The sequence below is a fragment of the Pelodiscus sinensis genome, chromosome 1 (genome assembly GCF_049634645.1).
Source record: "Pelodiscus sinensis isolate JC-2024 chromosome 1, ASM4963464v1, whole genome shotgun sequence".
NCBI lineage: Eukaryota > Metazoa > Chordata > Testudines > Trionychidae > Pelodiscus > Pelodiscus sinensis.
In genome coordinates, this window is record NC_134711.1 from 136,218,787 (window position 1) to 136,230,958 (window position 12,172).

At 54.2% G+C, this 12,172-nt stretch overlaps 1 long non-coding RNA gene across 1 annotated transcript; it reads left to right on the plus strand.

The window, feature by feature from the left end:
* Window positions 1-7,869: 7,869 nt before the first annotated feature.
* LOC142819029 (uncharacterized) lies at window positions 7,870-8,432 on the plus strand. Its single transcript, XR_012896710.1, has 2 exons — window positions 7,870-8,042; window positions 8,138-8,432. It is a non-coding gene; the product is annotated as an uncharacterized LOC142819029 (long non-coding RNA).
* The last annotated feature ends 3,740 nt before the right edge of the window (window positions 8,433-12,172 follow it).

Below are 12,172 nucleotides of genomic sequence, written 5' to 3' on the forward strand. Positions count from 1 at the left end.
TATCCAAGGTAAAGGTGTTATTATATTGTCTGCGCTAACTATCCCATGTACTGGAATAGATCTGAGTAACCTTGCATTGCTTTCCTTTACTATTCTGTGCATAATAAAGTTAACAAGGATTATCTGAGGTGTTTTACTGGCTCTCATATCTAAAAAACAAACCACACGACACTTTTCCCGCTTCAAAGTTTCACTTTTCTCTGCCTTCCAGTCTGTATTTGCAATGCTTGCCACCTCCTGCCAGCTCTCCTGAGCCTGCAGGTGAGCCCCTCTGCTCTTCTGCCCCCTCTCCACAGTCCTCTCTGCAGAGGGACTTGCCCCTCTCTCCCATAGAGTGGCCACTCCCTACATGGGGGGTGCTGGTCCCAGTGCTGGACTGCCCAGACCTGGGGTCCCATTTCCACACCTAAGATATTGCTGGTTAGCTGCAGACTAAATGTTGCTAAGCCCAGCTCACACTCTTCCCAACAGAGCTCACTAGCCCTTTAACAGTACCAGGAAAACCTCCCACAATTTAATAGCTTATAATTTTAAACACAAAAAATAGTCTTGCAGCACCTTAGAGACTAACATGACACCTTCTACATTTTGTTAGTCTCTAAGGCCGTGTCCAGACTCAGGGGTTCTTTCGAAAAAAGTAGCCTTTTTTCGAAAGAACTTCCCCTGCGTCCAGACTCAAGCCGCGTTCTTTCGAAATTAAATCGAAAGAACGCGGCTTTTCTTTCGACGGCTGTACACCTAATTTTACGAGAAAGAACGCCTTTTTCGAGGGAGATCCGTCGAAAGAACGTGAGTGTGGACAGGGGGAGCCCTTTCTTTCGAAAGAATTGGCCTCCAGGAAGAAGCCCTGGTGGACAATCTGGGCCATGGGTTGCACGTCTGTGATTCCTGGCTGCAGCCATTCCTTAAAGGGACAGGCACCCTCACAGACACTTGTTGCAGACAAGGAGCCAGAGCACACGGCGACCTTGCTGCAGCATGTCCCAGCCCCAAGAGCGTCCTGGCCCTTCCTCCGAGCCTTCTGGGGACCCAGCCAAGGGCTCCAAGCGCCGGGCACCATCCTGGTCTGGCGCTGAGATCAAGAGCCTGCTGGAGCTGTGGGGAGAGGAGGAGGCCTTACAGGCTCTCAAAAGCCGGCGGCGAAATGCCGAAATTTATGGCCGCATGGCTGATGCCCTGGCCCAGAAGGGCCACTACCCCCGCACCCAGGACCAGGTGCGCTCAAAGGTAAAAGAGCTGCGCCACGGGTACGTCAAAGCCAGGGAGGAGAGCTCCCGGTCTGGGGCAGCCCCCCACTACTGCCCCTACTACCCAGAGCTGGACCAGATCCTGGGTGGCAGTGCAGAAGCACGCACACCACGGAGGTTCGTGCAGTCCGGACTGGCAGACCCCGTGGTGGACGCTCCAGAGCAGGAGCTACAGCACTCTGGAGATGGGGACATGGTCCCAGAGGAGGAGGAGGACAGCGAGGAGATGGCGACCCTCACCACCTTGGAGCCAATCACCCAGACCTCTGAGGCCTCCCAGGCGTCATCTGGCGCAGGAGAGGAAGCAGCAGGTGAGTACAGTGAGTTTGTGTCACACCCGGGGGGGGGGGGGGAGGTAGGTGGGTGCACAGTGGGTGATGCACAAGGGAAACCTGTCATGCTCAGGCTGATGCCCAGGTCACACACACACACACAGTGTGACCTTCAGAATGTCTGCTTCCCCTGTCTCAAGGGAGACGGCATGCCCTTTTGGACAGCTGTTGCACACAGGACTGATTGTGATAGAAATGTAGCCGTGTTACTCTGATCTGAGGAAGTGGGTCTGGCCCAGGAAAGCTCATCCCCTAATAAACCATCCTGTTAGTATTTTAAGTGCTACAGAGTCCAGTTTATAGGACTGATTGTGTCTTCTTCTTTTCCTCCACAGCCGGACCAGCCGTGGAAGAGGGCCGCAGCACCCCAGCCCCACCTCCATCTCCATCTCCATCTCGGGGACATGGGAGCCGCAGACACAGGCGTGTCTACGCGGACATCCTCAGACAGCACGTCGAGGCTGTGCAGGAGCAGAACTCCATCCTGCGACAGAGGGCGGAGGCAGAGGATCGCTGGCGTGATCGGCTCATGAACGAGCTGGTCCTGCAGCGCACGGTCCTGTACAGTACTCTGAGGGAGGTCAGCGGCTTGCCTGCTGCTGTGCCTGGTCCTGCTCCTCCAGCACCCCATGACCCCACCCCACCAAACCCCCCTTCCACAACAGCATCCCTTTCCCCCCTTGGACCTCCCTCTCACCCAGCCCCCCCAGTTCCCCAGCCCCTCTCTCCCCCTGGCCCTCCTCTCCCCAGGCTTCCACGTCCCAAGAGCACCCCAGCAGCCAGCCAACTGACAGGTGCACCACCCGATCCCGCACCCGGGGAGCACCCCAAACACGAGGCCCAGGCAGGAAAGGGAAATCTGCCAAGCCCCGTTCAACCTGATCCCCTTCCCCCCTCCAGGTTTCCAGTCCCCTTCCCCCCTCCAGGTTTCAATCACCCCCATCACCCCAGTTAAAGCACAAACAAAGGGTTAAACGAACTGTTTCTTTATTGTATATAGTTTGGCAACAACAAAAATGAAAAAAAATTTTGTTATGTTTGCAACATTGTTTGATAATATGTACAAAATTATAAATAAGTAAACAGAACATTTTATTTTGAAACACACCCTGGTGTAACTGATGTGTCCAAACTGGGTCAGGAGATGGGTTGTGGAGGGAAGCTTCTATTGGGCCAGGGCCCAGTCCCCAGGCAGAAGCCCCTCAGTGCACTCAGTCTCAGTGGCCTCCACTGGAGAATTGCTCCCGGAGGGCCTCCCAGATGCCAACTGCAGACCGGTGAGCCTGGCGGATGGCAGCTGTCCGGGGCTGGGCAAAGAGCCTCTCCTGGGCATCAGCAGCTCTCCCCCACCCTGGTAGGAAGGCCTCCCCTTTCCTCTCCATGAGGTTATGGAGGACGCAACACGCGGCCACCACCTCAGGGATGTTGGTCTCCCCCATGTCGAGGCGTGTGAGCAAGCACCGGAATCTGCCCTTTAAACGGCCAAACGCACATTCCACCTGGTTGTGAGCCCGGTTAAGGCGAGCATTAAACTGCTCCTTGCTCGCATCCAGCTGGCCGGTGTAGGGCTTCATCAGCCACGGCATCAGGGGATAGGCAGCATCAGCCACTATGCACACCGGCATGTGCACATCCCCAACCGCAAACTGGCGATGGGGGAAAAATGTTCCTGCCTGAAGCCTCCGGTAGAGGTACGAGTTTCTGAAGATGCGGGCATCATGTGCCCACCCTGACCACCCAACACAAATGTCCGAAAACTGGCCACGATGGTCGACCAGGGCCTGGAGGACCATAGAAAAGTAGCCCTTTCTGTTTATGAATTGGGCTGCTCGATGGGGCGGTGCACGGATTGCAATGTTTGTCCCATCGAGCGCTCCTCCGCAATTCGGGAAGCCGAGGGCAGCAAAGCCGGCCATGACGCTGTCCAGATCCGGTAGACAGATGAGCCTGTTGAGCAGCTCCGAATTGATGGCCCTCACCACCTGCAGAACGAGACAGACAACAAAATGTTAGAAGGGGTGCCTTATGTCTTAGGAGGAGAACCCACCGCCCACCTTCCCTCTCAAACACCCCAGGAATCCCCTCCTCAGAACCCCTCCCCCCACAATTCAGGGTGAGTGGAGGAGCTCCCTCCCACTCCCACTCCACTTGGCCCTTCCTGACAGTCTCCCTTCCCCCCACCCCAAACTGTGACTGTCCCCAGACAATGACTTACCTCCATCAAGACGGCCCCGACAGTAGATCTCCCCACGCCAAATTGGTGTCCCACGGAGCGGTAGCTGTCGGGGGTTGCCAGCTTCCAGAGGGCAATGGTGACCCTCTTTTCCAGGGGGATGGCGGGCCGCAGGTGGGTGTCTTGCCGTTGCAGAGCAGGGGCGAGCCAGGTACACAGCTCCTGGAAAGTGGTATTTCTCATCCGGAAGTTCCATAGCCAGTCTTGGTCATCCCAGATCTCCATCACGAGCCGATCCCACCATTCAGAGCTGGTGTCAAACCTCCAAACACGCCTGTCCACAAAAAAGTTAGGAGGCAAGGGCAGTGCGGCTGCCTGACGGAGGAACCCCTCGTACCTCTGGTCTGGGAGCAGCTCGGGAAGGAGCCTCATGACAGTGTCATGAAGATGCAGCAACAGCTGCAGTATGGTGGTGTGGGGCCATCGCCTGCCCAGGAGCAGCTCTGGCTCCATGCCAAAAAAAGGGTCTGCTAGCAGAAAAACCTCAAAAGAAAATAGCTGCTGGGGTGTCCCAGGAAGCTGAGCACTCCAAACCAGCACTGCAATGCCTTGCTTAATTCCTCGAGGGACAGCAAAGGCAGCTGCAGGAGCAGAGCAACGGGTGTTCAGGAGTGTCCCTCTCACCACGCGTCTCTGCAAAGGACAGGCAGGCAGCACCCGGAAGGAAATGCTGCCCCCATGCCCTGGCAGAAGCAGTTCTGGGTGGCTTTGAATTTCGAAAGAGCGTCCAGCAGTCTGGATGCTCTTTTTCGAAATAGCGGATCGATCTTTCGATCCGCGCATTGTAGTCTAGACGCGCTCTTTCGAAAGAGCCTCTTTCGAAAGATGCTTTCGAAAGAGGCTCTTTCGAAAGAAGCCTGCAGTCTAGACATAGCCTAAGGCAGGGCTACTCAACACATGGCCTGCAGCCCACTTGTTAGTAGCCCATGGTGTGATTTGGGTTTACGGTGCAGTTTGGGCTGATATGTGGTTTAATACTTAAATTCCTGGACTATTGTGAAGCCAAAACAAAAAAGTAGTCAATATCATGGTCTTCTGGAGATATAAGTTTTAGAAGTTAAATTCCTGGACTGTCATTGCTCTTTGAAAGTGCTGTCATATGGGTGCAAATCAGGTAAATATTGTATTGTATTAATATCAGCAGAAGTGACTTAAATGGGACCTGCGTGTTGTGTAGTCTTGCCTTACTCTTTGTATTCATTCCTGTCTGTGTGAAGAAGCTATTTGCATATATATTTGCACGTATATGCAACCACACTTAAGTTGTGGCCCTTGCCATGTGCTGTGAGTATCATTGTGGGCCCCGGGGCTTCCAAATTTGAGCAGCCCTGCTCTAAGGTGCTGCAAGACTATTTGTTGTTTAAGTATGTATCTGGAAAAACTAACAGTGGCTACCCCTCTGAAATTTTAAACACAGTTTTACATAATTATAGGAATCATCCTCCAAGAACCCCAACTGATGCCAAGATCTGCTATGGTCCCATGCATGGAGCAATTATGATCCAAGGAAAAACTATCTGTTCCCTTCAGTGTGCTGCTGTTGTAGGGAACCATGTTCAAGTTTGGCCCAACCTACATGCACTAATGCCAAAAATTCACCTTTTTCTAAAAAAAAAGTGAGCAATCCTCACACACACAACATGACCCAGCTCTGTTACATAAAGGTAATCAAGGGTTTGCTTTTTCAGCTCAAACTTGAGCTTTTTATAAAATGACCCCATCTGCCCACCATGCTTTTACCATATATGCTTCATGCTCACAAAGGCTCCTGGTTATAGACTCTCTTTCTCCTGCAGTGCTGCCTGACAAAACAAGCAGCACAAGATAGAATGCAGGTGTAGCACCCCCTCTCCACCTGGTTACCTTCTTTAAAGCCAATCTCCTTACAGGTTTTGATGGATAGGTCTGGGTTCTTCTGGATCCCGCCACCCACTCAACTTTATTTTTTCTGATGGATTTATTTGGCGGTGCCTCCACCCCCCTCACTCCTTCCTGGCAGGGTCACCAGGGCAGCTTGAGAGGAAAATTCTAGCCCAGGGTAATCCCCACGTATTTGCCAGATAGTTGGAGACTCCCAGAAAATAGCACAAACACCTAGGGCTCGTCTACACTGGCCCCTTTTCCGGAAGGGGCATGTTAATTTCACCTATCGTAGTAGGGAAATCCGCGGGGGATTGAAATATCCCCCGCGGCATTTAAATAAAAATGTCCGCCGCTTTTTTCCGGCTTTTAAAAAAGCCGGAAAAGAGCGTCTACACTGGCCCCGATCCTCCGGAAAAAGCGCCCTTTTCCGGAGGCTCTTATTCCTACTTTGAAGTAGGAATAAGAGCCTCCGGAAAAGGGTGCTTTTTCCGGAGGATCGGGGCCAGTGTAGACGCTCTTTTCCGGCTTTTTAAAAAGCCGGAAAAAAGCGGCGGACATTTTTATTTAAATGCCGTGGGGGATATTTCAATCCCCCGCGGATTTCCCTACTACGATAGGTGAAATTAACATGCCCCTTCCGGAAAAGGGGCCAGTGTAGACGTAGCCCTACACTATAATAAACACAATTATATTAAACAGGAGACAAATATAACAGAACAGGGTAAAACACTATTTTTAGGGTCACCGGTGCCCAGCAACTGTAAGATCAGTGTCCCGTTGATACGCGTACTTTGTTGGGGCCCTTTATGACTTTTGATCACAAAATCCTTCTCTGCAGTGGTTTAGCAGTGGAGCTGACTAGGTCCAGTACAGCCCAAAGGACTCACACATGGGAGAAGGCAGTAAATCCCTCCACAGGTTTAATATGCAGCAGGTAATAAAATCCCCAAACAGATTCCCTGCCTGACTAACTAAAAATTGGTGCACTCACACACTCCATGAATGAGCCTCAGGTTGAGAGATGACTCAGTCACTGCAGAGGGGCTGCTCTCTTCTCGCAGGGATCCTCTTCAAGCAGGAATCAGGCTGATTCGGTCCCAGAATTTCCTCTCACCGTGAAGGGGTGCCGGGCTCAAGGTGCAGGCCACACAACTGCACCAAAATTCAAACTATAACCTCCTAGCCCAGCATTCAGACCCACACAGCAGGCAGCAGCCCTGAACTAGCAGATCAAGCCGAGCTGACAATGCAGTCACTGGTCTCACCCAGGGAGCTGGAGAGCCAACTCAGCCTGGTTGGGGAAGCCTCCCAGCAAACTCCACAAACTGGGAATCAACAGTGGAGACATAAAACCCAGCGGAGGGATCCTGCCATCAGGTCCCTAGAGGCTAGTTCTCAGGGGGAACCCTGCATGCAGGCCTGGGGCTTACTAGCTCCCACACAACCAGTCCTCCCCTTGTCCTGCTGTCTCCAGACTTCCCTCAACAATGGCCTCTCCTTCCCCTTCCTGAACTCCCTGGGAGGGGCATCTCACTCCCTATGGCAAGCATGTTCAAAGTCCGGCCCGCGGGCCAATTGCGGCCCGTGTTCCGATTTAATACGGCCCCCGCTTCCTCCCCCTCTCCTGGCTCCCCGGCGCTCTTTTGAACTGGCGTGCCCAGCGCGCCGCTTCCGGCCGCGCCGCTGCCCATGGCCTCCGCGGTCCTAGAGCCTGCCCTGTAGGGCATATCCGCAGCCCCGCTCCCCCGCTCGGCTGCGGGTTCGCCCTGCCCCCGGGCCGCCGTGAGGCCGGTGTGCCCTGTGCTCTCCGCCCGCCTCCGACCCGGCCCTCACGCATGTTCACTTCTTCAAATCTGGCCCTCTTTGAAAAAAGTTTGGACACCCCTGCCCTACGGGTTGCCAGGCAGACTCTGGCCCTGGTAGGGAGGGGGAGCCAAGGCAAACTCAGAGCCTCTCCCTGAGCTGCCAGCAGACAAGGCCCTGGGAATCCAAGTAATCTCCTTGAGGGTTACACAGGAATGCACATATGTGTGTTTGTGCACATGCACACACAAACCTGTCACCATTCTCTACGGGTGGGATGGGCCTGAGTATCACATGTTTTCTCAAGTGTTTTTGTACTGCCCAGGTACACAGAGCTACTCCCCTTAGTCTGCAGTATCACACCAACAAAGTGGATTTATCAACACTGCTACCTTTGGCCACACCTCTTTCCTACATAAAAGGGATGTGTGAGTCTCATCCCGCCTCTCCACTGGGCTATGCAAGCACACATACATGCACTTTCTTGAGCAGATGCTGAAGGGGACATGGAGCTGCTGCAGCTCCTCTCTCTGCTAATGGGGCTACTGGCCACTGCCCCCTCAGGTGAGCCTGAGGTTTCCTGTAGCAGCGATCCTGGTGGGGCCAGGCTCCCTGGAGAGATCTCTCATCCTACGGGATATCCTCCCTTTATCTTCCAGGTGCAGAGAGCAGGCTAGTGGAGCAGTCACCCCCGTATCTAATGCTGCAGCCAGGAGAGTCACAGTCAGTGATCTGCACCTTGAAGGACACAAACTACCCCTGGATGAGCTGGTACCTGCAAGATGCCCAAGGCAAGCTGCACTTCCTGGTGCAATCGGGAAGCAAAGGTGACCCGGAAAATACGTCTTGGATGGAAATTTCCTATCAGTCTGAGCGTGTCAATAACACACAGTTCATATTGAAGATGCAGAACGTGACTCAGTCCCAGACCATCTATTGCACTTGCAGCAAAGGGCACAGTGAGAGAGCAGAGTGGAGACGGACACAAAAACCTCCTCTGGTCCAGAGCCATCTCTTCCCCTGGGGTAACCATAGCTCTGCACTAGGAGTTTGAATCCAACAGATTTGGGGGAACTGGTCAGTTATCCAGCAGGAGAGAGATGGGCAAACACCAATAATAGAGAGACCGTGAAGGGAGATGCCTTTGTCAATGCCAGGAGCACCATTAACGTTCCAGCAACAGCAGTCCCTGTTGCACATCTCCTATCTCTGAACAAAACTCAACCGCACAGGACACACCTGCTCTCTGGTCACACGGATTCTGTCTTTCCTACTCACACATCAGCTCTGCCACCTGTCGCTAAGGGGAGCTGTGATCACATACCCTAAGCAGTGTGTTACATTGACACTCCCTAGGCTGTTTACTGCCCTCTCCACATGCTGACTTCACTCATAAACATACCCTGAGAGACAGCCCAAAAATCAGCTGCAATATGAAAATCTCAGTTAAACCCTATGGAGCCTGCACTGAAATTGGGTGTATTTGCTGAGTGTCAAGGCCATGTCTGTACCTAGGGTCTGTGGTCTGCTATGCAGAAACAAGTGTGCTGTCCTCTGAAGGGGTCTTCCTCATCATCACTTCTCAGGAGAAAACCTCATTCTTATGAAAGTGGCAGGAGATACAGGTACTGACTTTCCCTCTACCTGGGCAGGGGGGTGCTGCTGTCTCACTCTGCTGCTTTCTCCAAACCCATGCACCCACCCTGCCTCTTCCCAACTCTCCTCCATTCCATCCCTTTCTGCAAGCTCTCACTTCCACCCCACCTCCACAACCTTCCCTGAGCATGCTGTGCCTCTGCTCCACCCCTCACTCCCAGACATCTGTAACACTGTGAAAAAGCTGTTTGCGGTAGCTGTGAGGGAGAGGAATTGATCAGCAGGGCTGCGAGTGGGTGAGCGGTTCTAGTGGGAGAGGGGAGCTGGGCTGCCAGTGAGTGCTGAATACCCGCTAATTTTTCCTCACAGGTGCTCTAGCCCAGAGTGTCTATGGCCAATGGACGGAAGGTATCAACCAAAAGAAAGGGGCCTGGACCCCTGTTTCCAGGAGATTCTGCTTTGAGACACTGAGAGGAACAGAGTAAGTCACCAAGCAGCAGAGACTTGTGGGTAAAATCAGCCACTTGAGACTGAGACTCATGAGTGAATCCCAGCTGAGGGACTACTAGTACATGCCCTGTCTGTTCAGGCTACAGACCCAGCAGATCTGTCAGGGATATCCTGTCCTCTCCATTTTCTGTTTCTCAGTGGTTCTCTCCCTCTAAGGCTATGTCTACACTCACGGCTTCTTGTGCAAGTATAGCCATTCTTGCGCAAGAATCTGCAGAGTGTCCACACTGCCCGCCCGCTCTTGCGCAAGGAAATTTACAGTAAGGCATGGTAAGAGAGGGCTTCTTGCACAAGAGCCACGCTCTTTTTTATCAGGTGTAAGAACTCTTGCGCAGGAGCTCTTGCACAAGAGGACAGTGTGGTCGTTCAGCAGGGCCATCAGAGCTTTCTTGCACAAGAGAGCGTCCACATTGCCATGGGCGCTCTTGCGCAAAAGCACATCTCGCACACGGCAGTATGGACGTTTTCTTGCGCAAGACTTCTTGCACAAGCGGGTACCTCCTGCAGGGACTGTCAGCCTTAGCAGTTCTAGTTGTGGTTGCCCTCTGCCTTCTTGGACACCACAGCTTGTGCCTTAGTGTCATTTGCTGATTTTTTTGACCTCAGCTCTTTTGTTGTGCCATGGAGCCAGGGGTGGCCTTGTACCTGCTCTGGCCCCTTCCAGCCATTTTGGAGTGCCTGCAGCTGCTGCACTCGTCGTCCAGGACCTTGAAGTGCGGGTAGCTCTGGATTCCCTCACCAGGGAGGCGGTGGCGTCCCTGTGGCATCCCCACCCCACTGTGGAGAGGTCCTTGTGGAGACTGGACACCAGTACTGACTGATGGGACTGGCTGGTCCTGGGGCAATGGGACGACCAGCAATGGCTCCGGAACTTTCGGATGCAAAAGCAGACGTTCATGGAGCTGTGTGCCTGGATCGCCCCTGTGCTCCAGAGAAGCACCACCCGGCTGCGGGCACCCATCCCCGTGGACAAGAGGGTCACTATTGCCATATGGAAACTGGCCACCCCGGACAGCTACTGATCAGTGGCACACCAGTTTGGGGTGGGCAGATCGACCGTCGGTACCATCGTCATGCAAGTAAGTCCTGGGGGGGAGGGAGTAGGGTGCTGCACTCCATGTCCAGGGGCAGGCAAGACTCCAGGCTGGAGAGATGGGGAATGCTCCGTCACTCAGGGGTTTGGGCCATCCCTCCCTTGCACAGGCCTGCTGGTGGGGTGGGGAGCCTGGTGTGTGTAAGGACAGAGGGCATCACGGGGGGGGGGAATCCCCTAAGGGACAATGCACTCAGCCTGCATTATATGATGCATTCCCCTGTATTTCTGTGCACCCATCTGCAGGTCATCCATGCCATCAACGACGTCCTGCTCCAGCAAGTCATCCGCCTGCGGGACCTGGAGGCTATGGTGGTCGGCTTCGCTGCCTTGGGGTTCCCCAACTGTGGGGGAGCCCTGGATGCAACCCACATCCCCTCCATGCCCCAGAGTATCAAGCGGCCCATTTCATAAACCGCAAGGGGTACTTCTCCATCATAGTCCATCAATCCTCTCGTGGACCACCGTGGCCGCTTCATGGACATTTATGCAGGCTGGTCTGGCAGGGCACACGACGCCCGCATTCTCCGACACTCTGACCTGTTTGGCAGGCTGGAGGCGGGGACTTTCTTCCCCCAGTGGGAATTTACTGTTGGTAAATTTAGTGCCGATACCCACATGGGGAGGACAGAGTACAACTGGGCACGGTTTAATGACTACCTCAGCTGGGCCTGCAACCAGGTGGAGTGTGCCTTCGGCCGTCTGAAAGCCTGGTTTCACTGTTTGCTCACCCATCTTGAGATGGGCGAGCAGAACATCCCCGGGGTAGTGGCTGCATGCTGTGTGCGCCACAACATCATGGAGCAGAAGGGGGAGGATGGCAGGTGAGGGCCAGGCCTTCAAACAGCCCCGCACAGCTGCCATCCACTAGGCGCACCATGATGGGGCGCGCATCTGGGAGGCTCTGACAGCGATGTTCTCCCAGGCCCCACAGTAGGGTCGCCTCTTTCTCCCTTTACATCTCCTTCCCATCCCCAACCCTTCCCTCCTCCCCTCCCCTTACCTCCCAATAAACACAGGTTTTTTTTAAAAACAATGTATTGAACTTTTTATTTCCAGTGGGGATGTAGGGTGGGAGGAACGAGGGGGCTCTGAACTATGAGGGGGAGGAGGGAACTACTGCTGGGAGGAGTGACCCCTGCGACCGCCTCTGCGGGGGCAGACCACTACATGCAGTTCAGGCCACATCGGGGCAGGCAGCACAGGAAGGTGGGCAGGAGGGGGGGCAGCAGGAGGGGGCAGGGCGGGAGCAGGAGGGGCATCAGGAGGGGCATCAGGAGGGGCACGGGCATTGGCACGGGAGGGATGGCAAGTGCACGGGACAATGCCATGCCATAGTGCACAGCATGCCCGATGTGTGCAGTGAGGGCAGTGATGGCATCACCGATGCACTCACACTGAGCCTGGAAGTGGCCCCAGGCCTGCTGGTGCCACTCCAGGTCAGCATCCACCCAGCGTGCGATGGCTGCTGCAGGGCTGGAGGGTCCCCCACTCC